The following is a 27846-nucleotide window of genomic DNA, read 5'->3' as shown; positions in this document are numbered from 1 at the left end:
TATCAGCCCATAGACTGCTTTGATGCAGCGTCCATGCCACCCTATCCTGTGCTCATCTGTTCATTTCTACATAACTGCTGCATCTGCTCTAATCTACTTGTCATGTTCATACCTTGGTCTAGCCTACCATTCTTACCGCCGACACTTCCCTCAGAAACCAACTGAACAAGTCTTGGGTGTTTTAAGATGCATCCAATCATTCCATCTCTTGTCAAATTTAGCCAAATTGATCTGCTTTCACCACTTTGATTCAGTATCTCTTCATTCGTGATTCGATATGTCCATCTCGCCTTCAGCTTTCTTCTGTAACACCACATTTCAAAACCTTCTATTCCCTTTCTTTCGTGAACTAGTTATCGTCCATGTTTCACTTCCATACATGTTCCAGACAAAAGTCTTCAAAAACATCTTTCTAATTTCTGTATCAATGCTCGAATTGAGCATATTCCTTTTCATAAGAAAGGCCTTCCCTGCTTGTGCTAGCCTGCATTTTATGTCCTCCTTGCTTCTGCCATCGTTAGTTATCTTAGTACCCAAGTAACAATATTTTTCTACTTCCTTTAAGATTTCATTTCCTAATCTAATATTTCCTGCATCACCTTTGTTCGACTGCACTCCATTACTTTTGTTTTGGACTTGTTTATTTTCATATTGTACTTGTTATCCAATACTGTCCAAACCATTCAGCAATTTCTCTGGTAGAATTATAGAGTCCGCTCCGCAAGGATTATTACTTAGTATGTTAGTTTCAATACTGCTATTCTTGCCTAGAAATGATTCTGGAGGAGGGATGTGTTCATTATGCCTGCCAGGGTCCAACCCACCTGCCCCTAGGAGTATATTTACTTTTATAACCTAAAGTAGTGGTCCAGACACCATTATCCATTGCTTCTGCCAAGGATCATGGGAATTCGCTGATGTTACCAACCACTGCAAAAGAAAAAAGTCTAAAGAGGTCCGCGAAGTTTAAAAGTGTCATTGCATCGGATGGTAACCTTACACTTTCTCAATTCCTCCTTCAGTCTCGGAGCTTATGGCAAGAAATAAATGTCATTTCTTATCTTTAACAAATTTTTGCACATCGAGGCCAATCTCTGCCATGAGAACAGTGGCCCCGACACTCCCTTCAAGAGGCTCTTTTCTATCGCCGTGGCGCATACTGTACGCCATATCAAACAAATAGCCAACAGTTGGCAACAGTGCTATTCTACTCACTTCTACTTACCTCAGCGCTACTAGTGTTAAACAAAGGACAGTCACTTTGCTTGCGTCACATAGTGGTGCGTTATGTTACTAACATTGTGGAGTGGACTATATAGGTTTGGCATTTCTCTGCATGTTCTGGAGTCTCAAATAAAATAACAGTATCATTGCCAAATCTCAGAGTTTTGATTTTCTCTCCTTGGATTTTGATTCCCTTTCCAAATTACTCTTTGATTTCCTTACTGCCTGTTCTGTATAAACATTGAAAAGGAGGGGAGACAAACTGTGGCCTTGCCTCACTCCTTTCTGGATTACTGCTTCTTTTTCAAATCCCTAGATTCTTCTTATTCTTCATGTGCCATGTCCTCGCAGAATGTTGGCGATCAGTAGCATGATCTGTTGTTTGTTCATAGCTGTTCTGAACAGAGTAAGTTTTGTCACTCCAAACCACTGGCTCAAGTTGCCGAGCCACGATGTCCTACTTCTCCCCGGGCCACGTTTTCCATTAATTTTCCCTTGGAGTATTACTTGCAGAAGGTGGTATTTATAGTTCTGCATCATATAACGGAAGTATTCTAGCTTCCTTCTCTTGATGGTAGTGAGAATTTCTGGTTTGCAGACTGATTTTATAGATTATTGAAAATTCTTTGTTCTGATCCTGATCATCTTAAGAATCTCAAGTAGCTTGGTCCAACATTATGATTGGTTGAATATATAGCTTATATATATGTAAAATTAGAGCTGTGTACTTATGTTCTGTTGGATTTTAGTTTCTATTACAACAGGGAGAAACTCCTTTAAACCGTAGGGCCTCGTTGAAATTTGGTAGGAACGTAGTGTTATCCTTCGATAATAATGTGTAGTTAGGAGTCTGAAATAAAAAGAGAAGAAGAGAATGGCTGAAGAAGTGAAGAAAACCTTGTTGTAGTGTTGGAAATGGTGAAGTGTATTGCACACGTTTTAGCTGAAGATGTCCCACAAATCAGGACAAAACATGTACTAATTAGATGTTAAATAGGCCTAAGTCCAAAATAAATGAGCTAATGGTTTGTAATCATAGTTAAGCCATTAAAAAGTAGGCTATTAGAAGTTTGTTTGTTTGTCCAACCCTTGTCCCGTTTCCCTACGGGGTCGGGTATGAGGTGAGATGAATTTGTCGTGGATAGTAGGGAGAGGGTGAAACCCGGTGCCGGCACATAGCCTACTCCTGTCGAATAGCACCAAGGGGTCTGCTCAAGGCTTAACGTCCCCATCCGACGGACGAATCACTATCAACAGCGTCATATGCCCTCACTCCATATGAGCACTGCGGAGAGGTTTGGAATTTAATCCAGGCTTTTGGCACGCAATCTAGTGATTAGAAATTGTATACCACCACCTCCCCTACCCTGCCGGCCAACATTCTGATGGTGAAAATTTTTTCGACCAACGGGACTCGAACCGGCTAACCTCGGTGTTAGACCGTTTTAGACTTCAGCGCCTTAACGATCATGGCCACCAGGCGGGCTAAAAAGTAGGCTATTAGAAGTAATCTCTTAAATCCAAAGGCGAGTTAAAAAAATCGTGTAAGCAATGAACTTCACAACACTAACAGCTAGATAGGGTGCACCACTGTAACCTTCAGGGATATCCCCCTCTGTTGCCCTTACGGATGGATGCGACGTGATTTTTCTTAAACATCGGGATATCCCTCGGCCAATATAACAGTTTTTATGGCTTAAAGAAGATTGATCCACCTTTTCAAATAAATATATTGTACCAGTTACGACCCGTACATGAGTATTTTTTGAGTATAAATTACATTTAATTATCACGCGTAATGTTCTGAGCTCGCCTGGTTTGTTTACCGTCAGCGGGGAAAGCAAGCGAGTGAAGGACAGCTGTGAGCTGTGACGTAGCCACAGGGGCTAGTTAGACCACCCGCCCGTCACACCACGTGTTCCCAGCCTGGACTCGTATATTCTAGACTCCACGTCACATCTTCTGGATTGTTCGACGGGGAAAATTTTGTAACTCCCGTAATAATTATGCTAGCGGCTTGAGCGATATGTCATCTTGTTTGGGATCACCTGAACGTCGCAATGCTCGAGTTTCAACTAAATCCATCGAGGGATTCAGGAGATATTCAGTCAAGCCGTATTGTGACGTAGACATCCCGGATCGAATAAAAGGAGGGCCCACTGTAGCCTGTTCACTCAGTTGCAGCTGAGTAGTCAGCGTGGACACTCTCGCTGCTACTATCGTCGTGTAGTGACAGTCCCGACGAGGAACTCTGTAATTTTCTAAGTTTTCATAAAGTGAACTTGTATTTTCTTCGAGTGTGGGAGAACAAATTCTTCCAAGTATTCTAAAGTGGACTTACAATATTTCGAGTGTTAAAGAACATTTTCTAAGTCTTCATAATTGAACTTACAATATTTACGTGTGTTCGAGACTGGAATTTTTCCAATTATTCACTTGTATTATTTACGTGAAACATAATTGGACTTGTATTATTTACGTGTGTTAAAGAACGAATTCTTCATAAATTGAACCTGCAATATTTGCAAGTGTTAAGAAACTCATTCCTCTAATAAACAGTGATTTATAAACTTTGCTAGTGATGATCTCTGAATGTGCTTTAAGTTCCCGTAAGCATAAATTTGTGATTTTGCTGGTACTGGATCAAAGACTTATAAACTTTGCCGGTGATGAACTCTAACTTCATTCAACGTCTTTAAAACATAAATTTAGGATTTCACCTGTGTTTATTCAAAGACTTGGATACCTTGCCAGTGATAGACTGTAAATTTATTCATGTGGATGGACTTGTGTTTTCGTACATGTTCACTCAAAGACTTGTACATTCGCCAGTGTTGATTCAAAGACTTATAAATTTTGCCAGTGATAGACTGTAAATTTATTCATGTGGATGGACTTGTGTTTTCGTCCGTGTTCATTCAAAGACTTGTACCTTCGCCAGTGGTGAACTTTAAATTTGGTTATAGTTTCATGAGAAGGGACTTGTGTTTTTTTTGCCAGTATTTATTCAGAACAGAGACATATCATTTTACGAGTGTTAAATTTTGAAAGTCTTGACAAATAATAACCAGTGACTTCGCTAATAGGTTAATCACCCAAGGTTTTTATGAACTCAGATTTATCAGCACTGCGAGTGACCTTGGAGACATCAACCCTCTCAGTCACGTTGGACTGCGGTAGTAAATGATTATCTGCAACATCACCAGGATCATCGGGGTTCAACCTGGGCCTCGAAAGTTCGAGGCATCTCTACCTTCTACCAACCCAGACAGTCCAGCCGCTTCTGTACGGAGTCCCTGGAATCTTCTGGAACGTGTTCCAACCTACTCGGCTTGGTGAACTGGAGAATCCGAGCCATATTACAGGACTATGTGGAAGACAACTTATATCTGCCTGGAGGTGATGTGCAATTTCATGTCTTATATGAATAAACTCATGTTCAGTCAGAGTACAAGTTTTCTTGTAGATAGGACCCTACCTCCTGTACCGAGCCCTAGCTACTGGTCACCCAGTTTTAGCCCTGAGAACTATATTCGTACTTACTTTAAAATATAATCTGAGAGTCGGGCTCTTTTACCGGTACAATATATATATATTTGAAATTTTCATATGTTTTAATAATCAGAATAGTAATCTATTAAAGTTCAACATTGTGATTTTTAACAAAAACTTTAACTCTCTTGAGAAATGTGTTAAATAGCAGTGTTCCTAATGTGCATGTTCTCACAATTCTCTGTCTTTTTATAGTACCATCGGACAATGGTATTAATGTCGCCTTTTATCTGATTAAAGTGTTAAGTTTTCGGATACAGACTACGTCATGGAATATTTGTTAACAACTGTTTATGTAAGTTGTGAGAGGGTGCTTTTATGATTATTTATAGTCCCTAACTTATTGGGATCCATTAGACTGTCATTTTATCTGATTAAGTATTATATACAGACTGTAATGACCATTTTGAATGTGCATATAATGTGTGTTTTTGCGATCATCTATGGTCCTAGCTTCTTGGAATTTAACCCCGTTTGACTTGTTTTTATTAAGATATTTGGAATGGTACTATGTCCTTATCTAGCAATTGTGAACAGCTGAGGATGGCAGTCATATCGGCTAAAACTAATCCTACCCTATTCAACGAAAAATTGTGTATTGATTAGGTGGTTAAATAAAGGCTTTTAGTGAGAAAAGTAAGTTAAAGAATCATGTCATAGATCATGTCATATCCAACACCATTTACATAGGAATAAAAATAAAATCCTATTAAATATTTTCAGCCCCTTGCTTTTCAAGCAACTAGTATTTTTCTGTTTAAACAATGAAACAAACATGATGTAAATAAAGGAAAAGTAAAATAATTGAAGTTTAGAAGTAGATGTTATCTTGTTTCGTTGTGAGAAAACCTAACAAGGAACTATTATTGCTAATAAAAATAACAGATCAAAATTAATATCATACCTTCATCATCCCTATTTGCTTCTTTGCATTTTTCTGTAGGCTGTGCTTCTTCATTCTCTGTACTTTGCCTTGTCCAAATTTCTTAACTTGGGCTCTACATTCTTGTCTGCTATCGTTTCATGTCTTGTCAAATAAGAGCCATACTTAACACTCATCTTACAGCATTGGTTCAGGTCACTGCACACGCGACAAGGATATGAAATAGTACAGCTGACACTGACTGGATACTGATAGATGACCCTCAATTCCTTTTGAACAGCATGAATGAAGTAAGCAAGATGTTTGGCTTTAAAATAAACACTAAAATATTATTCAGGGTAATCAGCAAGCAGAAAATCACCAGCTCAGTTATAATCCTGGCAGAAACACTGCTGAAAGGACATCACATTTCAGGTACCTGTGATGCTGACAGACACAAGAATAGGATCTGGATGTATACATTGAAACCAGAATCAGCATTGCAAGACACGTGTTTCTGAAATTAAAATATCTTGTGTGCAGCTATGACCTTGATTCAAAATTCGTTGACTTATTGTGAAATGTTACATGTTTCTAGTGGTGCTTAGTGGTGTCGTGGATGGCCACTAAAGGCTTCGTCAAGGAACCAGCTGCAGGATTTTCAAATACTATGTATATATTGTCCTCAGCCTGAAGGCTGGGTGGATTCTCAACAGCTCCCCCCATTAGCTGCCATAGATGGCCTAGGCATCACTGAAGAGGCATATGTTATGTATTGCAAAATAGTGAAGATCGCATGGGTAGACTAGTCACCAGAGAAGAGGTACAGTACTTGATTGTCCTGGGGAAATCGTGTGAAGTCTTAATCCTTAGAAATCTTATAAAAATGGCCTATTTCGGTCATGTCTCCCAAAATAACGAATATAGCCTGATACACCTGATCATAAAAGGAAAATGTGAATGTGGGCTGAGAAGTTTATCCTGGGCTCAGAACCTCTGACAGTGATTTGTCATACATTATTCAGTAACTCGAATGTGAAATACAAAATTAGAAAAATTGTTTCAGGATGGTCACTGTTCTTCTGTGGCGAGATGGCACCAAAAGAAAGCATAGCCTAAACTAGTGATGGGCAACGCTCTCGCTTGAGACTCTCGAGACTGACGTCGCAGATCTCGGGACTCTTGTGAAAATCTCGAGACCGATCCGCGTGTAGTGCAAGCTGTGCTACGTACCAGTAACTACGACTGTAAACTTAATAGTAATCATTGGCAGTTATAGCCTGAAGTTCTCATATGAAAACGTGTGAGGCAATACATTTTGTCAAAAGCCTGGAAAAGTACTCTGTGTTCAACTACGAACCCCTTAATACCATTAACGAAAGTGAAAACCGAATGTCAGTACAGTATCTTAAACTGTTTACGGCTCATTTGAGGTGGACATCTTAGCTGAATGAAAATGAAAACCTACAACCTGTTTTCCAGTCTTTGATCGGGTCAGGGATGTAATGAATGAACCAGATATAGGCTATTATTACAATGGGGTCGCCACTCCCAAGGTGATTTATTAATGACTGATAGATGCTATTAAATGAGAATGGAGAGTGTTGCTGGAATGAAAGATGACAGGGAAAACCGGAGCACCCGGAGAAAAACCTGTCCCGCCTCCGCTTTTTCCAGCACAAATCTAACATGGAGTGACCGGGATTTGAACCACCGTATCCAGCGGTGAGAGGCCGACACGCTGCCGTCTGAGCCACGGAGGCTCTTAGCTGAATAACCCTGCATAATTTGTGAATAACTGTAGATAGGATGTACATCTACTGGGATACTAGGGGCGTGCATTATTCAAACTTGAGACGGGAAGATGTGCTTTGTTACATATGCAACCCCCATTACACATGAGTGGAACGTGTAATCTAAAATGCTCGACTTTGCTCCAATTCTTTCAGCAGGGGTGATGGACAACGCTCTTGAGACCGATTCTCGTGTGTTGCGAGCTGTGCGACGTGACGTCCCAGTAACTACGAGTGTAAGCTTGATAGTTATCATCAGCAGTTCTCATATGAAAACTTGTGTGACGATAAATTTTGTCAAAAGCCTAGGAAAGCACTGCATGTTGAACTATGAGCTTCTTAATACTGGTTCATGCGTTCATGAACGTACCATTTGATGATAATTTTCGCTGTTTTTGGTACCTTTCACATTTCTCTAAATTTAAGTTGCATGCTGTTCTTACCTTAATTATTTTTTTCGATCTGGCTACTTTTCGTTGATTGCTTACAAGTTTCCTTCGACGTGCACTCATGTTACCGGTTAAACGAACTCTGTGCACATATTTTCCTTCACTTTGCGCTGCCCTACGTCATTCCTTCTTGGTTTCTGTTTGGTTGCAGCACCTTATCACGACTGCTTACGTCACTGGCAACTTTTCTCTTGATTGGTACCGAAAGTGTATCCTTCCGCGCTTTCTTGTTTCTTTTATTGGTTCTTTTCGTTATTTGCCCCAACTTGGCAGGTTCGATCGTGGCTCAGTCCGGTGGTATTTGAAGGTGCTCAAATACGACAGCCCCGTGTCGGTAGATTTACTGGCACGTAAAAGAACTCCTGCGGGACTAAATTCCGGCACCTCGGCGTCTCCGAAGACCTTAAAAAGTAGTTAGTGGGACGTAAAGCAAATAACATTATTATTATTATATTATCGTTATTTGCATTTAGTATTTATTAAATTTATTAATTGTAAATTTTAAGGATATTCTTTCTGGGTTCCCCTTTTCGTATTGTTTGGTTATTTTTTTGTTAAGATTTCCATGCACAGTTTGTAAATTACTTTTGTTAGTTTTCCAGTACTATGTTGCGTTGCATCTGGAATCTTCCTTTGTGCTATTTAAGCGACATGCCTGCCTGTATGCTTCGCCTTATCATTCCGGATTTGGCCGGAATCGCCGCCTAGGTTCCGCAGCAGTTACTATGCTGTACCTTCTTGAGAAACATATTCGCTGCACGCATATGTAATAGCAACTTCTCTTCAGCGTGCGTCCTTGCTACAGTCAACTCGAGGTTGTTTACCTCGCCTTCATCTCTCAGGTCTGGTTTGCTCTAAGCATGTTAGCCAGCCAGCTGCACCGATGTGGCCTCGTCGGCCTCGTACTTTATATTTGAACATGATAACAACACCGGCTTAGGCTTGGTTTTTGCACCAGTATCTATTGAATTATTTTTTAATGACTGGTTTTACTTAATTTGTGTCTATGGACATGTTTTGCCCAGATGTCGGCTGGTTCGTCTGCAAACTCATTTACTACAGTTCTTAGACGAATAATGAAGATACTGGAAAAAAGGTCCCCTTTTTCTTGAACTTATGACTCCCTGGTGGAGACTTGTGTGTTAAGACTCAATTTCGGTACTGTTGTGCTACACCGTAAATTTTTTCAAAATTCCTATCTTTAACCTTGTTGTTTTGATAGCTTTACTTTTCAAGTATTTATAATTATTCCACTTATTCGGTCTGGTTTTTTAACCAGCCTTCAACGTAAATTAATTATTTGGAGATTGTAATCTCATTTCACAGCTATCGTAAGACAGTCTTACCTATTTGTTCTTGTTCGCACAGCCTGTGGCAACTTTTTAGCTCAAGGCCAAGTGCTGAAATATAATATATTAATCATTGTTAGAATTTTCCTAAATTTTCTTGTTATTTCTACATTATTTATTTAATAAACATTGTAACTGCTGATTTCTTTTCTTATTTCCCGAGAAACCCTGGAAACACCCCTCTGGCTTTCCACTGTTTTCTCCAAATACCATTAATGAAAGTGAAACGAGTTATTTCAGGCGGACTTCTTAGCTGAACAACCCGTATAATCTGTTGATAACTGTTATTAGGATGTAAACCTACCTAGATGCCTCAAAATCGTTGTCGGCAGGGTAGCTTCTTGTGATTCAGACCGGGCCGGAGGTGTTCTGTGACTATTCCTCTTCATTTATATTATGTGTTTTTAAGTGTCGGATCATCCCAGAAGTATTTCTGCCGAAGTATTTTACTTCTTTTGGATAAACAACACAGCGGGCTGTGTTATGTGGCATTTCTTCAAAAATAACCGACATCCACGACTACGTTGCATTTCGGACATCGTTTTCAAGTTGTCGCGTACAACTAGACACAATTACACATTGCACTGTCATATACCGAAGTACCTAATTATTATTATTATTATTATTATTATTAACAAATACATCGCAAATGGGAAATATCCTGGTGGAAACGGTCACTTACAGTAGTGTAATAATAACCAGCATACTGATATGGGCAAGTTTTCCTTCGTAAACAGGACCATAAGGGATTGGAATAAATTACCTGCAGCAGTCTTTGATAGATTCTCTTCCGGTATCAAATCGTTCAAGATGATTATTAGTGCTAGTGCAAAGTGAAAAGTAAAAGCTGTAAACGACGGACACTGAATTTGTGATTTTCTGCTGGATTTAGAATGTTAAACTAGTAGTATTTCTTCTAATATTTTCTCTTCATGGAATTGCTTGTTGTACTCTTGTTGGGTAGTTATGGTTTAACTTTAATATCACTTATAGTGTTAAGCTAGTAATAAGTTCAACCCGTCTTGTAGTGTTAAGTAATGGAAATACTTAAGTTGTGTGTGAATTTGTATATATTGATGCTGGATTTAGAAAGTTAAACTATTAGCATTTCTTGTCATATATTCTTTCGTTGTTGTCGTTATAGTTGTAGGGTAATGATGGTTTAACTTCACTTTATTATCACTTGTAATGTTGAGCCAGTAGAAAGCTGCACCTATAGTATTGTAAGCGGCAGTGTTAAGCACTGCAAATACTGAATTTGTTTATGATGCTGGAATTAGAATGTTAAATTAGTAGTACTTGTAATATTTCCTTTCCATGGAATTGCTTGTTGTACTCCTGTTGTTGGGTAATTATGCTAACTTTACATATGACGCGAATACTCTATAACATTGTAAGGAATTATTTCCCTCGTCACCAAAATGTCGGTAAACACAAGCAGTGGTCATATGTTATTGAATGTGGGGTCTGATAACGATGTACACCTATCTGTCAAAAGAATTGGAGCAAACTCTTTTAGGTTACACATTCCACTCATGCGTAATGGTGGTTGCATATGCAGCAAGGTGCATCTTGCCTCGTCTCGAGTTAGAATAATGCACGCCTCCAGTATCCGGGCACATGTACCTACAGTAGCCGTCAGGTTCTGTACTTAAACTACTCATTCGTGTTCCTACCAGTGCATACAATGCCAGAATGCGAATTCTTTATAATTATGTTATATTGCGTCAAAATAGACCTCTGTAGAAATGAACACCGTAGTCGCTTGTTGACACGTATTTACGAAATGGAGAAGGCCCGTGGTTGGCTATTTGGATACTCGGCACAAACAACATTCAGCTCCGACTACCTGTAGGCCTACGACACGCTGCTCGCCACACAATGCGGGGACAACGCTCTCTAGATCTCTCGAAATTTCTCGCGAGAAATAGTGCCTGCGCTATTCTCGAGAAATCCCGAGAAATCTCGAGATTTAGTCTCAGACTGCCCATCACTAGCCTAAACATCTAGTATACTTCTCTGCATAGGAGATTTCCACCTTTCTAACCAAAAGGATATTAATCAAAGATTTTCATGTTACTGTTTTTTTCTTATTGTTTTAGTGAAGGATTGTGCTGTTGCTTATTGTTATCAAGTTGTTACAAAAATCATTCTAACTGAAATGCAGTGGGAAGACTGCTTACCTATAACCTTTCAGTAGTTTTTGAATGATAGCTTCATGTCAGTCTCGTGTATAATATACCATTGCATGCAAGAAAGAGCTATATAAATATAAAACTTACTACCTGCACACCATTCAGCACATTTACTGTTCTTTTCAAACCTTCTTTTGAGCGATATATTGCAGACTTCATTAAAAGATCAATATGAGGAGGAAGCAGCTAGGTGACAAAGCGATTCACTGTCTGGGCTTCTATGCTTCAAGTGTCATGTTACTGAGCAATAAATCATGCCTAATTGCACTTTTACTTGCATATAATCAGACAAGATTCTGCATAAAATTTTGAGTTCTACATTCTGGTATTTTGGCATGGAAATTTTAAAAGTAATTTATATAAACCCCACCTGAAGTATAATTTGATGTATCATCTAACAAATATTCTAAAGGGATTTCCTTAATTATCTCATTAGAAGCTGCAATTTTGTCATACTTCATTTTTTTAAGGGGTCGAGTTTTAATCACAGCTATCTTCCTTCTTCTATGGCTCTACAGTTCATTGTGAACCTTGGCCTCTTCAACAATCTTCCGCCATTTTTTCTTTTGCAACTTGACCTCTTTTTTTTTTTTTTTTTACAGAGTGGGGTGTCAGCCCTACGTCAAGCCTTTTCCAGAGGACGGAATCACAGCTATCGCTTTTCATTATTATAACTTCGATTACTCTGACAATCTATTGTTTCAGATTGTTTCCAATTTAAAACATTTGAATTTTTTATCTTGATTGTTACAGTTAAGAAGTCAGGCACAAATTATTGGTGTAGTTCTTAGTGTTACTTGTAACACACTTTTTTTTTTTCTGTGCTAAAATAGTGAAAGCACCACTATCTAGTAAATATAGTTTGTGATACAGGCCAGAAAACCATGCCTCATGTTGCCAAAATAGTTTTCTTGTTCTTTGTTCCTTTGAATAGAGAACTAATTTCTGAACATTTAAAATACCTTTAACTCTCTTGGTGTAAAATCGGACATTTGATGGTGTATATATTTTTTAATGTAGGTTACATTTATACTCATTTCCGTAAAATGGCAATGTAAATTTACAAGAAGAATAAACTGTCTATATCTTTCGATTTCAGTTTAACATAAGGTGTTTAATATGCTCTATTTTAACAGATGGTGCTAAAACCCAGAGAAGTTGTCTTTTGACCTGACTTATGGTACATTTGCCACTGTATGGAATGTTTTCTTGAAGTGACATGTAGCATTGTTCTCTGGGCCACATCAAAAATATTTTGGTGTATGATGACCAAGGAACACATATTGTTTACATTTCTCAAGAAGACTATATACCATACTATATTTAAGACTCTGCAGAAGGTGCGTCTGTTTGATGTAATGAGGGCTTGAGGTGTTGACTGAGTGAAATCTGTCAGTCAGCAATTCTGTCTGTGTCACTTTTATCTAGTGCTGTTGGTGGTTAGTCAATGAAAAACTGTTGGATACATAATAAACAACTACAAACTAAATATGATTGGTTGCATTTTGTTAACCTTATTTGGAAAGTTGGAAATGCATTAAAAATAGGACCTAGAAGCTCTAAAAAAATAAAATAAAAGTGGGATAGAGTACTCATTTCATTACCCTTCAGAATCTTCGCAAAAACCTCTGGAAGGAAGAAAAAACAGAAACCCAACACTACATAGATAAAATCCTATGAACTACAGGTTTTTTTTTTTTTAGTGAAAGACAACTAAACTCAACATGGCTGAATGCTGAATGAGAGAAATAGACTTACATTAGTAAAAAAAACAGCTCCAGAATTATTAAGTTCTATTGGTGCAGTCTTTAGGAAGAAGGGTGCAGCCAATGGTAGAGAATAAGTTTGATGAAAACTGGTTTTTTTTTTTTTTTTTTTTTTTTTTTTTTTCAGACAACACAGGGGCTGTAGGATGCTAAATGGTTTATTGTCACCTATTCAATACATATAAATTTTTACATTTAGGAATTTATTATTAATTCCACTTGAGACATGTTTCGCCCTTCATTGAGGGCATCATCAGTCAAATTACCTCCTCAAGGCAAAAATCAGGTACCTGATTAGTGTTTAAAATATACACATTAATATACATTACAATGGGAAAATTAAGTGCGAGAAACACTTGTTCAATGGTGTTAGTTAAACAATATAAGTTTATAGACTAAGTAGTCGGCACTGAGTCGGTAGTAGTCGGACTGATGGATGAAATGATATTGGAGAGTGTTGCTGGAATGAAAGATAACGGGGAAAAGCAGAGTACCCGGAGAAAAACCTGTCCCGCCTCCGCTTTGTCCAGCTCAAATCTCACATTAAGTGACCGGGATTTGAACCATGGAACGCAGTGGTGAGAGGCTGGGGGCGCTGCCATCTAAGGCACTGAGTCTCTATTCTTCAGTAAATAATAAGAGTTAAAACTTTGCAACTTTTAAACTGATGGTGTGGTAGTTTTCACACTTGTCAGTACCAGCTTTCTTGGGAATAGGTATAACAACATTCTATCTAACTTGTGTATCATACATCTTGCACACTAAATAGAATAACCTCATCATGCTGGCTTCTCTAATGCAGCCATTAACACTAGGACCGCCGGAACATACTGTATACCTAGAACCGCCGATGCGGTCATTTTGACCGCTGTATTCTAATTATTATTTTTATGCTCAATACGTATAGTAACTCATTATCATCGTTTCAAATATGTATTACTAAGTTTATAAAACATTAATTATGGGATCTAACACGGAAAAGATTCAAAATATTTAATAGTTTTGCAAATGTAGTATTTTCCTAATTTATTACAAACACAAAAACGTTTCTATAAAACACACTTATCTAAAAACAAACATTGTTTTTACTTCAAATTCTTTTAGTATAAACGGTAAAAATAGTTATTACTCATTATCAGAAAATAGAATTACTGTAACATTCCATTTAGTGCAATTTATGACCTGAAACTTGTTTGCCAAATCCACGTACCACAACATATTTGTCTCCTTCTTATCCTTCAGTGTATTCGCACACGCTGATGCAATCCTGCGTCTTTAGAAGCAGGAACTACGTACATTAGTTATGTACTTTGAGCAAGAACCACATACTCGCTGTTTGCACTTTCTGTAGGTAAAACTTGTCTTATTCCTGCATTTCCTCATTTGGCATTGCATATTCTGTACATTTCCTTCCACAGGCTTCCTAAATTCGGGTTCTGTATCCACAGACTTAGGTTTCGATCCCATGTACCCCACACGAAGCTCCACTGCTAGTTTCAGGATGTCATTTCGGCGACTGATCTTCTTCCTGATCTAGGAGTTGAAATGAAATGGCGTATGGCTTTTAGTGCCGGAATGTGACCGAGGACACATGATGAAGACGGCACATATACCCAGTCCCCGTGCCAGCGGAATTAAGCAATTTCGGTCAAAATTCCCGACCCAGCCGGAAATCGAACCCGGGACCCCTGTGACCAAAGGCCAACATGCTAACCTTTTAGCCATGGAGCCAGACATCCAGGAGTTGATAGCTGCCAAGTCAAGAATATTATGAAATACATGAACAGGTCATCTTCGTGTAACGGATCGAATAGTATATTTTCTTCCCATTTGATCTACCGTAGTAGTATTCAGTTGCGGGAATCCTTTTGGGATTAGCTTGAAGTTCAACTTCTGAGTGCAAAGTACTGTATAGAAGGACGTTCTTGTTTCGTTTTCCTTGATAAACAGTAAGTGTGTCATTGGAATGTTTCACGAGAGTTGAGTCGTAAAGACTAGCTTTCATAGCCTTCAGAGCTTTAGGAATTTCTCTCCTTGATCGTCTAATGGTTCCAACAATATTCGAACCATTACTTTTCAACTTCTTACCAAGTTTCACTGTTGCAAAGAAAATTATCTGTAGTCACTTGTCGCCCCTTCTTTTGAAACGGCTCCACCAACTTCATTACTACACTTTCGGATAGAGCCTCGTCACGTGGTCTGAGATCGTCGTAAGGAAACCCACTGCACGGAAACTTTGAGTCAACGTCCACAAGAAGCCAAAATGTAATTCCAGTTTTATCTGGTTTGTTGGGCATGTACTGTAAGAATGGACACCTTATTTTTCTTGGAAAAAGCTGCTCATCAGCAGGCAGATTTTCACCTGGAATATGACAATTAACAATTTTCGATGAATTTGTTCCATACTTTTGATACTAACGCAAATTTATCAGTTTTCAAATGTTCTAATGTTGTAATTCTGACGTCGAAACGCAAAAATTTTTGGATTTCTCGACAAAAATTCCTCCCCATTGTTTCACTGAAGAATGGTGGTCCCCACTTTTCAGACCAGAGTTCATTAGGTATAGTGCTACTGGCTCCAAGTACACCACGATCATACACTAAGACAATGAATGCCTACAGTTTTCTAAACTTACACTCCACAATTTATCTCCTAATACGCGTTTTGCTTCAGTTTCCGTAGAGTGTATGATGTGTTTCAATATAGATTCATCAATAAAAAGACGACATGCACACGCTACACTGTCGTCAGAAACATACCGCTTTGAGTATGGAGTAGGTCCTGGATTTTCTTTCAAGATGTTGTGACAAGCCATCCTGCCAGGTGTAGTCTTCACAAACTCTCCTACAGTCCACTCCATGATGTCATCTGTACCTAGTAACATATTACTTGGTCCTGGGAGGCTTGTGTTGATGCGTCCCTTCTTTCATCCAGCTTTTCCTATCGCATTTTCTACTGCTGTAATAGAACAATCGGAAACTTTCAGTTCTCGGCCTACACCAGGCATAATTACAGTCTAATTGCTGAATTTCAGTACCAAGGTTGTAATGTTGACATCAAAATAACGTATATCATTAGGGAATCGTGACAGTGGAAGAATGTTCGCTACTCTCAGAGGACAGTGACCCATTAGCCGCCTTTAGAAAAATGAATAAAGAAGAGAATGAACAATGGCCGTAGATATACTATCAGTTTTTCATAGTTATGCTTACATTATTGCAGGGAGAATAATGATAAACAAATGTTATCTCAAACAGAGGAATAAGCACATGTTCTAATACATTTTATTATGATATTCAATACAGCGGTCAAAATGACCGCTCCGGCGGTTCTAGGTATACTCGTTACCTACGTCCTAACCAATGACGCAAAATTAATTACATTTAATACGGATGATTCTGACCGGTAATCAGGAAAAGTCACTGAAGCTCTTTGCAATACGACAGAAAATGTGGTCAAAATAAGGCTTTGAAAAAGTGTAGCGGTCATTTTGACCGCTCCGGCGGTTCTAGTGTTAATTCTGAGGGTATGTCATCATTTGTAGGTGCCTTCTTCCTTGCACTTCTCTCTCAGCCATTCTTCCTTAGCTGTCCTACTCTTCCTATCTACTTTATTCTTTAATAGACTGTATTATTTTCTAGCATCCTCATTGTTTGCATTTTTGTGTTTTCCCTGTTCATCAGTCAGATCTATATATCCAGAGTTATCCACTGATTCTTACTTGGTCTCACCTTTCTTCCTAACTTGTCTTCAACAGCCCTTCAGTCTTTTCATTTAATCCATGTGCAACATGTTCCTTGAATCATTCAGTCACTACTGATCTGCATTTAGGGCAGTCGCCCAGGTGGCAGATTCCCTGCCTGTTGTTTTCCTTGCCTTTTCTTAAATGATTGCAAAGAAATTGGAAATTTATTGAACATCTTCCTTGGTAATTTATTGCAGTCCCTTACTCTCCTTCCTTTAAATGAATATTTACCCCAGTTTGTCTTCTTGAATTCCAACTCTATCTTCTCTACTTTTCTTTCCTTTTCTGCTTTATCTTTTCTTTATCCTTTCTACTTTTAAAGAGACCACTAAAACTTATTCATTTACTAATGTCATTCCACGCCATCTCTCCAATCCAACACACTTTTTCTCTCAACTTATCTAGATCCCATCTTCTTGCACTCTTCCTTTCTTCAACTTCAGATTGCACTTCATGACCACCAAGTTGTGGTCAGTCCACGTCTTCTTCTGGGAACATCTTACAATTAAACACCTGGTTTCTGAACCTCTGCCTAATCACATTGAGTTCTGCCTAATATCTTCCTGTGTCTCCAGATATTGTCCACATGTACAGCTGTCGTTTATGGTGTTTGAACCAAGTATTAGCAAGTACTGAATTATCATTGCAGAATTTAACTAGCCGACTTCCTCTTTCATGCCTTCGTCCCGGTCTAAATTATCCTACGGCATTATCTTCTCTTCCTTGGTCCACCACTACATTCCAGTCTCCTATCACAATTAGATTTTCGTCTCCTTTTAGATATTATATTAAGTCTTCTACTCTTCATATTGTAACAGTAAATGTGGTACTTCGGTAGACATGAGACGCAGGGCGTGTATCATTCGTTGAAGTGCATACAGAGGGAGAGGGTTTGTTTAAATAAATCTTAAATTTTTTTTTCCAGAGTTTATTAAGAAATTGAAAGTAATGTCACCTCTGTACAGCGGATACAGTAGAAAATGTTCCTCGTCCTATGGCTGGCGATGTCCTTGGATTCCGGCAGCTCCATTTTCCATATCAGCGAACCACCATTCGTCCCCCGATGGAAGTTCTAGAAAATCCATTCGATGTTTTGAAGATCCATGCGACGTTAATGAATGGCGTCGAGGTAGTCCTTGTGAATGGTGAACATGAATGAACATCGTTAAGCCCCGGGGCGAGTTAATGTAAAGGCTGCTTCTGCACAGATGAGAGGAACGTTTATAAATGGTTTTAACAAAGTTCAAACACAAATGTATCTTTATCACACGGTGAAATGTCGCTCAATTTTGTCCCGTGTTAAGTGAAAGAATGCCACTAGACTCGAATAAGCATGTAAGTTAATACTCATAAAATAAAAGTCCACTCGAAACTTATCGTCGAGTTTAACAGAGTCACTTAAAGTTTGTGGCACTTGGTACAACGTAAGGTAATGCCGCATGACTTAGTTCTTTGAAGCACTGTTCAACATAATTAATTGAAAATAAAGATGATCCACTCGTGAATTAGAACTCATTCACGTATTGAAAATAACATGAAATCAAAAGACGAAATTAATAGAGTATTGACAGTCCTTGGTTCGACTGTTCGTAAACTGAATGTTCGCAGAATTGAAATGTGCTGTTTATTAGAATTGAAATGCACTGTTCACACATGCACAGTTCACAGTTCATGACCTAAAATATTGACACAGTTCATGGAATGGTAAATTAAATTTGGATTCAAACACAGTCTTATAACTCGAAGTATTTAGTACTTGGTAAGGAGCAATCAGTTCTAAGTCCTGTCCATAACATAAAACTTCAATTTCGAGCACTCGAAAACGTTTGCGAGTCTTAGACACTCGTATAGAGTAACTGTCAATAGATAATGTCCAGACGATACACAATTCATCTCACGTCCTATCGGAGTAAAAAGTTGTCACAGTATAAAGAAATCTGCATAAGTCCATATTCAACACGATTAGGTTAAAGTCCACAGACTTGAAACTTAATAGCGGCTTCATGCTCGATCACGGTGCCCGCGAACTGACTGTGCGAACACTACAGTCTAGCGTGCACATAGATACTCCGGCCACACACTGGCATCACACTCTGGCAACATGCTGTAACACACTGCAGCGCACTCTAACATGCTGGAACACACACTGGTCTGCTGAGCGAAGCAGTACGTATTTATATCTGATCCGGGCCTCCCCCCCTTGTTCCATAACTTAATCGTCCCAAGTCAGATTCACGTGAAATTCGGCAGGAATATAGCTAAGGGATCAAGTTATATGGTGATGTTGTTCAATTTGTTCAATTATTATCGTGGGAAAAGTTATTACCCGTCGAAACTCGAAGAACATTCTACATCAGTCTAGGCTCTGTAGTGCGGCGAGGCATGCTGTGACGTCACCCGCTCACTACGTCACACACGCACAGCTGTTGCTCGCCGTCCAGTCAGTCCTTCGTAAGCGGCCCGGAGCGTAACACGTAAGTTTTAAAATTTTTAGGACGGGGACTTAGTTTGTACCGCCGTTACTGGTACAATATATTCATTTGATATCTTCCTCATCTGCTGAACTAGTAGGCATATAGACCTGCACTGTTGTGATGGGGATTGGCTTGGTGTTTATCTTGACAACAATAATTTGTTCATTATGCTGGTCATACTAGCTTACCCACTGCCTCTTTTTTAATTCACTATTAAATCAACTTCTGCATTTTCCTTATTTGATTTTGTGTTGATAATTCTGCAGCCGCTCGACCAAAAATCTTTTCTTACCGCCAACATGCTTTACTTATACCAACTACATCTAACTTTTTGCACTTTTCAGATTCTCTAACCTACTACAGTTATTCAAACTTCTTACATTCCATGCTCAGACTTGCAGAATGTCAGTATTCATCTTCCTGATGATTGTCCCCTCGTATGTAGTCTGAACCAAGAAATCCGAAAGGGGGACTATTTTACCTCCGGAATATTTTTATCTGGGAGAAAGCCATCATCAGTACATTATTCATTCATACAGAGAGCGGCAGGTTTTCAGGAGTTAGTTACTGCTGTAATTTCCTGGCTTTCAGCCGTGTTGCAGTATCAGCATTGCTAAGCAATCTTGTATATCAATCATCCAGACTGCCGCCTTTGTAATTTCCGAAAGGCTGCTACCCCGCCCCCTTTTCATGAATCATTTGTTAGTCTAGTCTCTCAACAGATTTCCATCCAATATGGTTGCACCTACGGCTCGACTATCTGCTTCATTATGATACATTATTCTTCCCACCACGGCAAGGTCACGTGGTTCACAGGGGTGTTTTAAGACATAATACCGCAATAATTGGTATGGCGATGTGAAGAGGTGTCTTGCCGGTGCTCCGAAAGTTTGTTTTAAAATGTGTGTATTTGGTGCTGGTGTTGGTTAAATGTCAACACCTAAACTTTTAAATCTAAGAATTTCATTTTTGTCCGTATTGAACTGAGAATGGAAGATAGGAAAACTTAAAACGGTCCACCTTTTCAATACAAAATTGTTATAGTTTATTACAACATATATTTACATTTGGAACTAGTTTCGACGCTGTTTGGCGTCATCTTCAGCCAAAATGTGGGAAATAGGCTAGCATGTAGGCATTATATTAAACAATACACATCTTGCAAGGAGATAAAAACAGGGACAAATATAGAAACAAATGAATCGTTGAGAAAGCAGAAGCAGAAGTTATACATATTAAAAATAACCTTAACCACACATCTTGTAATGCGAAAATATTTGCCTTGAATGATTCTTGAATACAAAACGCACGCGTACACACTTCTGAAGAGCCAGCAGGCAGGAAAAATAAGGTGAAACCTTAAGAGTTCTTCTGAGAAGAGTTCATCATTTTCTTTTTGTTCGGACTAACTAATGAAGTCTCCCTTGAGTTCCTGATAAACATACACAACAGGAAAAACTCCTTCACTCTCAACAATAGCTATAAAGACCAACAGTAAATTGTATTTTAAATACTGTGCAGAGACGTGAAAGCATGATCTTGAACATGATATAACTTCTTAATTTAATCACCTTTGAAAGCCTCTCTCTATATTACGTAGCTTCATTAACACCACCCTTCTGTAGATGCACAAAATAATTTTGTAATCTTCACAGGTCCGGTATTCAGCTCGACGAGAATATAAAATTGGTATTAAGGAATTCGTTTTCTGAGAGTTTGGAGGTTGACTGTGCCAGTATTTGTGGTGTATTGTTGCAGCGTTACGTGTAGGGTGGGGGCAGGTTTCTATGATGTTTATTGCGGGACATAAGGCGGTAAAGCTATGGCGCGAGATGAAGAGGAGCAGGGCGTGTTGGATAGTTTAGGTCTGGGGAGCGGCCATTGTTGGATTAGGAGGGGAGAGGGAAGGAGGGGAAATATGGAGGGTGATATGGTGAAAGTGTGTGGCGTGACAAAGTATTATGCATAATGTGAAAGACAGATCTGTTTTTCGGGATATTCATGTTTTTTGAAAAATTCAATGAGAAAGTCGAATAGGATCTTTGGTTTCTCTGAGATCATTTAAGTTTAGGTTGGGATTGAAATATTGGTCTAAATGAATATAGAGGTTTTCAGTGACGTCTAGGAAAGAACCTTTGTTTAGAATATCTAATACTTCAAGATCTTGATTTATTTCAGTAAAGTTGTGCTTAAATTCTTTTATATGTAGGCCGACCGCGGAAAAACGGTTGTGTTTTATGGCATTGACATGTTCTGCATATCTGATTTTAAAGCTGCGTCCTGTTTGCCCTAGGTAAGAACTTTTGCAGTATTGGCAAGAAAACCTATATGCACCTGATTTAGAAAAAGGACTACTTTTATTTATTGATGAAGAGTTGTGTAGGATCTCTGTGCTTCTATTGTTAGTACGAAAGGCTATTTTAACGTTGTGTTTTTTAAGAACGTTAGTGACGTTGTAAATTTCTTCATTGAAGGTAAATGTGGAAAACGTGGCAGTGCTAGTATTGTCTTTTATTAGGGTGGTTTTTGGGCGGTGTCTGAATTTATTGATTATTCTTTCAATAAAGGATTCATTATATCCATTAAATTTTGCTATAGAGCGAATGGTGTTCAATTCTTTATTTAAGTTTTTTCTTGACATCGGAATTTTGAATGCTCGGTCTACTAAGCTATTATATGTAGCCGCTTTGTGTGTTTGGGGGTGTAGTGAGTCATTTCTTATAGTAGTGGCCGTTTGAGTGGGCTTTCTATAGATACTATATGTGAACGAAGAGGGGTGCCTATTGATTGTTAGGTCTAGGAAGTTGATGGAGTTGTTTATCTCTGATTCTAAGGTAAATTTAATGTCATGATCAATGGTTTTAAGGTTTTTGAGGGTGGAAGGCGCATCTATGGAGCGTTCATCTAGGATTATAAATGTGTCATCTACGTACCTCGTCCAGAATTGGATATTAGCAAATTTGATGTTATTGTCGATGGCGGTGTGCTCTAGGAAATCAAGGTAGATCTCTGTTAAAATTCCTGAGGCTGGTGAACCCATAGCCAAACCATCTTGTTTGTAAATGATCTGCACAATATTTAAAATAAAATTTACCATTGGTCTTTATAGCTATTGTTGAGAGTGAAGGAGAATTTCCTGTTGTGTGTATTTATCAGGAGCTGAAAAAAAAAAAAGACTGTATTAGGTCTATCTGTTCATCAGACAGTAAGTGGTGCTGCGAAAAGTTTTTAAAAAGTCGGTGTACAGGTTTAAATACAGAAACTCCAACTTGTGGCAAAATTGTGGGAACTCTAACTATGAATGAGGTGTATAAACTTTTGCTATCTATTGATAATGAACTTAAGGCGATTTAAGAAATCAAATAAAATTGCCGAGGTTGAGCTTGGCAAGTCGCTGAATCTAACTCATGAAAAACTATGAAAGTGTAAATTTATTAAAAGCTTGGGGTGAAAGTTTAAAAGCTCGTCTCCAATCAAGACTAAAACATGAAAATGCTTCCCTGAAAAGAGAATTGTCGGGACTGAAATGTGGTTTAGATGATTTCTAGCAGTATGGAAGGAGGAATATTGTTGAGATTGTATTCATTCCGCAAGTAGCTAACGAGGATACATTTGAAATGGTAAAAATGATTGGTAAGGCATTAGATCTAAATGTAGCTAATGAAGTGATAGATGTTTGTCATTGCCTAAAGAAAGGAAATAATCAGAATGCTCGTAGTATAACTGTTAAATTTGTGAGGTATACTGACAAGGACATGATAGTTAAGACACAAAATTAAGAGAAATCTCAGTGTAAATATAATAGGTTTTACCTCAGGAATGCCCATTTATACACTGCCTTACAAAAAAGGTTAAGCACCTGGAAGGAGGTCCAATTCAGTTTCCAATTTCAGTATACTTGCATACCATTGATGTGTGAGTAACTGATTAGATTTACAAGTATCAGTAGTGTGTAGAACGCCTAGAATTTATTTGTGATGGCACCGTCCTGTTGTTAAGTTGTTACCAGCCAACTGCTGTGAGTCACAGTTAAGCAAGATGTGCAGATAGGACTATGTACAATATGAAGCACCCGCGATGTCTCGAAGATGTGTTAGATAGCGTATTCACTAATTGACAGCATTTGCAGAGGCCGCATTGTGGGACTGCATGAGGCTGGTTGGTTGTATTGTGCAATTGCCAGGCATGTGGGCCATTGAGATGTCACATTGGCCCGATGTTGGACCCGATGGGTGCATGAGGGCACCCAATCACGTCGTGCAGGTTCGGGTCGACCAAGAAACACCACCCTGATGGAGGGCAGTTGTATGGTGCGGGATCCCATAACTTTGGCACCCGCCACCCGCGAACATGTATTGAAGACTCTACAACAGCCTGTGAGTTCCCATGCATTGTCTCGACGATTCACATCCGCCGGATTGGGGTCCTACCACTTCATGCTTCAGTTGCCATTGACTCCAGAACACAAACGCCTGCATTTGGAATAGTGCCTTTGCCGGGGGGCATGGACAGAGGACCTCTGGCTTTGCATCATGTTTAGTGACGAGACCCACTTCTCCATAACCTCCGATGACCATGTGTGGGTTTGGCGTCGTAGAGGGCAGATCCTGCCCATATTGTGGATAGACACACAGGCGTAATCCCTGACATCATGGTGTGGGGAGCCATAGGATATGCGTTCAGGTCACCTCTAATACTGCTTTGCCAGACTTTGATAGCACAGCGATACGTCACAGACATTCTGTGTCTTCATGTCCTACTCCTTATGGCACAGCAACCTGGGACAGTGTTCCAATAAGATAATGCACGTCCACACACAGCACGTTTGTCTATGGACTGCCTAGAGCATGTTGAGGTCCTCCCGTGGCCAGCAAGTTCCCCAGACCTCTCCATCATTGAACATTGGAAGGGGACTCTGCAGGATCTAGAGGGACAGCTGCAACAACTGTGGATGAACATGCCTCAGGAGAGGATCCAAAGGCTGTTTGACACCATTCAGAACCACATAAGGGCATGCATTGCGGCCAATGGGGTGCAACACCCTACTGACCTGGTGCCAACATTCCAACTGTAACTGCCAACGGCATTGTTTCTTTCATCCCATATTATAATCCGTTCAATAAAGTCGCACAGTCTTTCAGCATACGGTATCTAGTTTCATTCATTTTCAACCACTCCTTCTGGGTGCTTAACTTTTTATTTTTATTGTCAGGCAGTGTATAAATTAGTTTGACTCCTAATAAAAAATTTGTATTTGCAAAAGCTCATAAATTGAAAAGAAGTTTGTTTATTTATGGGTAGATAAAACTGGAAATATCAGGTTAGAAAAAGAAAGATACTGCTTGATTTTATTAATCTTAAAAAATTTGAATGATGTTGATGCATTGCTTTAAACAATGGACACAGTAGGAAAAAGTGTATCTGTCTACTATCAGAATAAAAGGGGGTTTATTACAAAACTAATCTCTGAGTATTCTTGCAGCAGAACACAACAATCTACTACTGACTGAGACGTGGTTGTCAAGCAGTTTGTACAATAGTGATGCTAGGTACAATGTTTTTCAGCAAGATTGTATGAATAAACTCAGTAGAGGGGTTTTGATTGCTGTAGATGAAAGTATAAAAGTAAATTAGAAGTAAGAGTTGATGAGCTTTAGTTGGTTGTATTAAGTTGTTTTTAGATTATAAGGTATATATATATATATTTTGCAGTATATTTCCCTCCAGATTCTAAAATTGAATCATATTATAAATTTTATCATATCCGTGAAAGTGCTAAAGATTTACAGTACAGTAATATTATTGTTGGAGATTTTAACTGACCAATCAGTGATCCTGGCTGTGATCTGGCTAAGGAGTGCAAGTGTAGGAACTGTGGGTGTGGCCAGGCAGTAAGGAGTATGAGGGAGGAGTTGGAGAGTTTGAGGGAGATAATTAGGATTCTCTCAGAGGACAGGAAGGAAAGTAGGCCTCCCTCAAATAATGTACAGGATACAGTAGGTGTAAAGGAGGGTTGGGGAGGAAATGGGAGAATTGTAGAAGACAGGTGGTCTAATTTTTTAAGGGGAAGGAGATTGCAGGCTAACGGAGCTGTTCAGGATGAGAATTCAGGACAGGTGTCTGTGAGAAATCGGTACGAGTCACTGCAGGTAGAACAACTGAGGGAAGATGAGTAAGAGGAAGGGGAAAGGTAGTAAAGGGAAATGTAGTGTAGTGGAAAGGAAAAGACAGGTGGAACAGGGTCATGGGAAGGAGAAAAGGGAGGAGGAAGTAGCTTCTGCAGCAGTGAGAGAAGATAGGGCTGACCAGGAGGGGAGGGGATCAAATGAGGTGGGTACGGTTGAGGTTCTGGTCATGGGGGATTCCATCATTAGACATGTGGGGAAAGTGTTTGGAGGAAAGGGAACTAGGGTAGAGTGTTATCTAGGAATTAGGTTGAGGCAGATGTTGAGGAAAGTAGAAGAGAAGGAAGAGGGAAAGGAGAAAGTGGTAGTGTTTCACATTGGTACTAACAACGTAGGACAAGCAGGTATAAGTACCAACATAGTTGGGGATGTGTGGGATCTGGTAAATGCAGCACGGATGAAGTTTAAGGAAGCGGAGATTATTATCAGTGGAATACTGTGTAGGAGTGATACTGATTGGAAGGTGATTGGGGATTTAAAGGAGACTATGGCGTGGGTATGTGGGAAGCTGGGAGCGAGATTTCTAGATCCTAATGGGTGGGTAGGAGACAGGGATCTGCGCTCAGATGGCCTTCACTTAAACTGCAGTGGTACATTTAAGTTACGAAATTTGTTCAGAAGGGTTATAGGCGGGTACATTCAGGGAAATGGGGTGGCTTAGGGAGCAGTGTTAAGGGAACAGGGAACTGGAAATCAAGTAGGGATGACATTAAACTGTTAGTCCTCAACTGTAGAAGAATTGTAAACAAAGGAATCGAATTAAGTAATTTAATAGATATATACTTACCAGATATTGTAATAAGAGTTGAATCATGGCTGAGAAATGATATAATGGATGCAGAAATATTCTCACGGAACTGGAGTGTGTATCGTAGAGATAGGATAGGAATGGTAGGAGGGCGAGTATTCATTCTGGTGAAAAAAGAATTTGTAAGCTACGAAACAGTTAAGGATGAAAAACATGAAATTCTGGGTGTAAGGCTCGTCTCTAAAGATAATAGGCAACTTGATGTTTTTGAGTGTACAGACCGGCAAAGGGTAACGCTGACACTGATTCAGAATTATTTGATAAGATAATCAGCTATGTTGGAAATGATATGGAAAGGAATGTGATAGTAGCAGGTGATCTCAATTTACCAAATGTCAATTGGGAAGGTAATGCGAACGTCAGGAAGCATGAACAACAAATGGCAAGTAAGTTAATATGGGAATGACAGCTGATTCAGTAAGTGATGGAACCAACTAGAGGGAAGAATATTTTGGATGTGGTGCTGGTAAAACCAGATGGGCTCTATAGAGAAACTGAAATAATAGATGGTATTAGTGATCACGAAGCTGTTTTTGTCGTAGTTAAAAATAAATGTGAAAGAAAGGAAGGTACTAAAATTAGAACTATTAGGCAGTACCATATGGCTGATAAAACGGGCATGTGGGAGTTTTAAAAAAGTAAACATGATCGCTGGAAAATGGTTAATAAAAATGTAAACAGGCTCTGGGATGGGTTTAAAGCAGTTGTTGAGGAATGTGAAAATAGGTTTGTACCTTTAAAGGTGGTAAGGAATGGTAAAGATCCACTATGTTATAACAGAGAAGTAAAGAGACTAAGGAGGTGCAGGTTGGAAAGAAATAGTTAGAAATGGCTGTTGAAGTAAGGAGAAATTGAAGGAACTTACTAGGAAATTGAATCTAGCAAAGAAGTCAGCTAAGGATAACATGATGGCAAACATAATTGGTGGTCATACAAATTTTAGTGAAAAATGGGAGTGGATAGGTACTTTAAGGCTGAAACAGGCCACACCCACAGTTCCTACACTTGCACTCCTTAGCCAGATCACAGCTAGGATCACTGATTGGTCAATTAAAATCTCCAACAATAATATTACTGTACTGTAAATCTTTAGCACTTTCACGGATATGATAAAATTTATAATATGATTCAATTTTAGAATCTGGAGGGAAATATACTGCAAAATATATATATATATATATATATATACACCTTACAATCTAAAAACAACTTAATACAACCAACTAAAGCTCATCAACTCTTACTTCTAATTTACTTTTATACTTTCATCTACAGCAATCAAAACCCCTCTACTGAGTGTATGTGAGGATCTTCAAAAGGCAGAAGTATTCAGTCAGCAGTATGTAAAGATTGTTGGTTACAAGGATAATGTCCAGATAGGGGAGGTGAGAAATACTGAAGAAGTATTAAAATTTACATATGATAACAATGACATTTACAGTA

The 27846-nt window shown here is 38.9% G+C and overlaps 1 protein-coding gene across 1 annotated transcript in view; it reads left to right on the top strand.

The window, feature by feature from the left end:
- Nucleotides 1-27846, top strand: part of LOC136874668 (dystrophin) — a 174470-nt gene that overhangs the window by 821 nt on the left and 145803 nt on the right. The gene's annotated exons all lie outside the window — the stretch shown is intronic.

Source organism: Anabrus simplex, chromosome 5, assembly GCF_040414725.1.
Source record: "Anabrus simplex isolate iqAnaSimp1 chromosome 5, ASM4041472v1, whole genome shotgun sequence".
Taxonomy (NCBI): domain Eukaryota; kingdom Metazoa; phylum Arthropoda; class Insecta; order Orthoptera; family Tettigoniidae; genus Anabrus; species Anabrus simplex.
The sequence above is the reverse complement of the archived record's forward strand: the minus strand, read 5'-3'. Positions and strand labels throughout refer to the sequence as shown.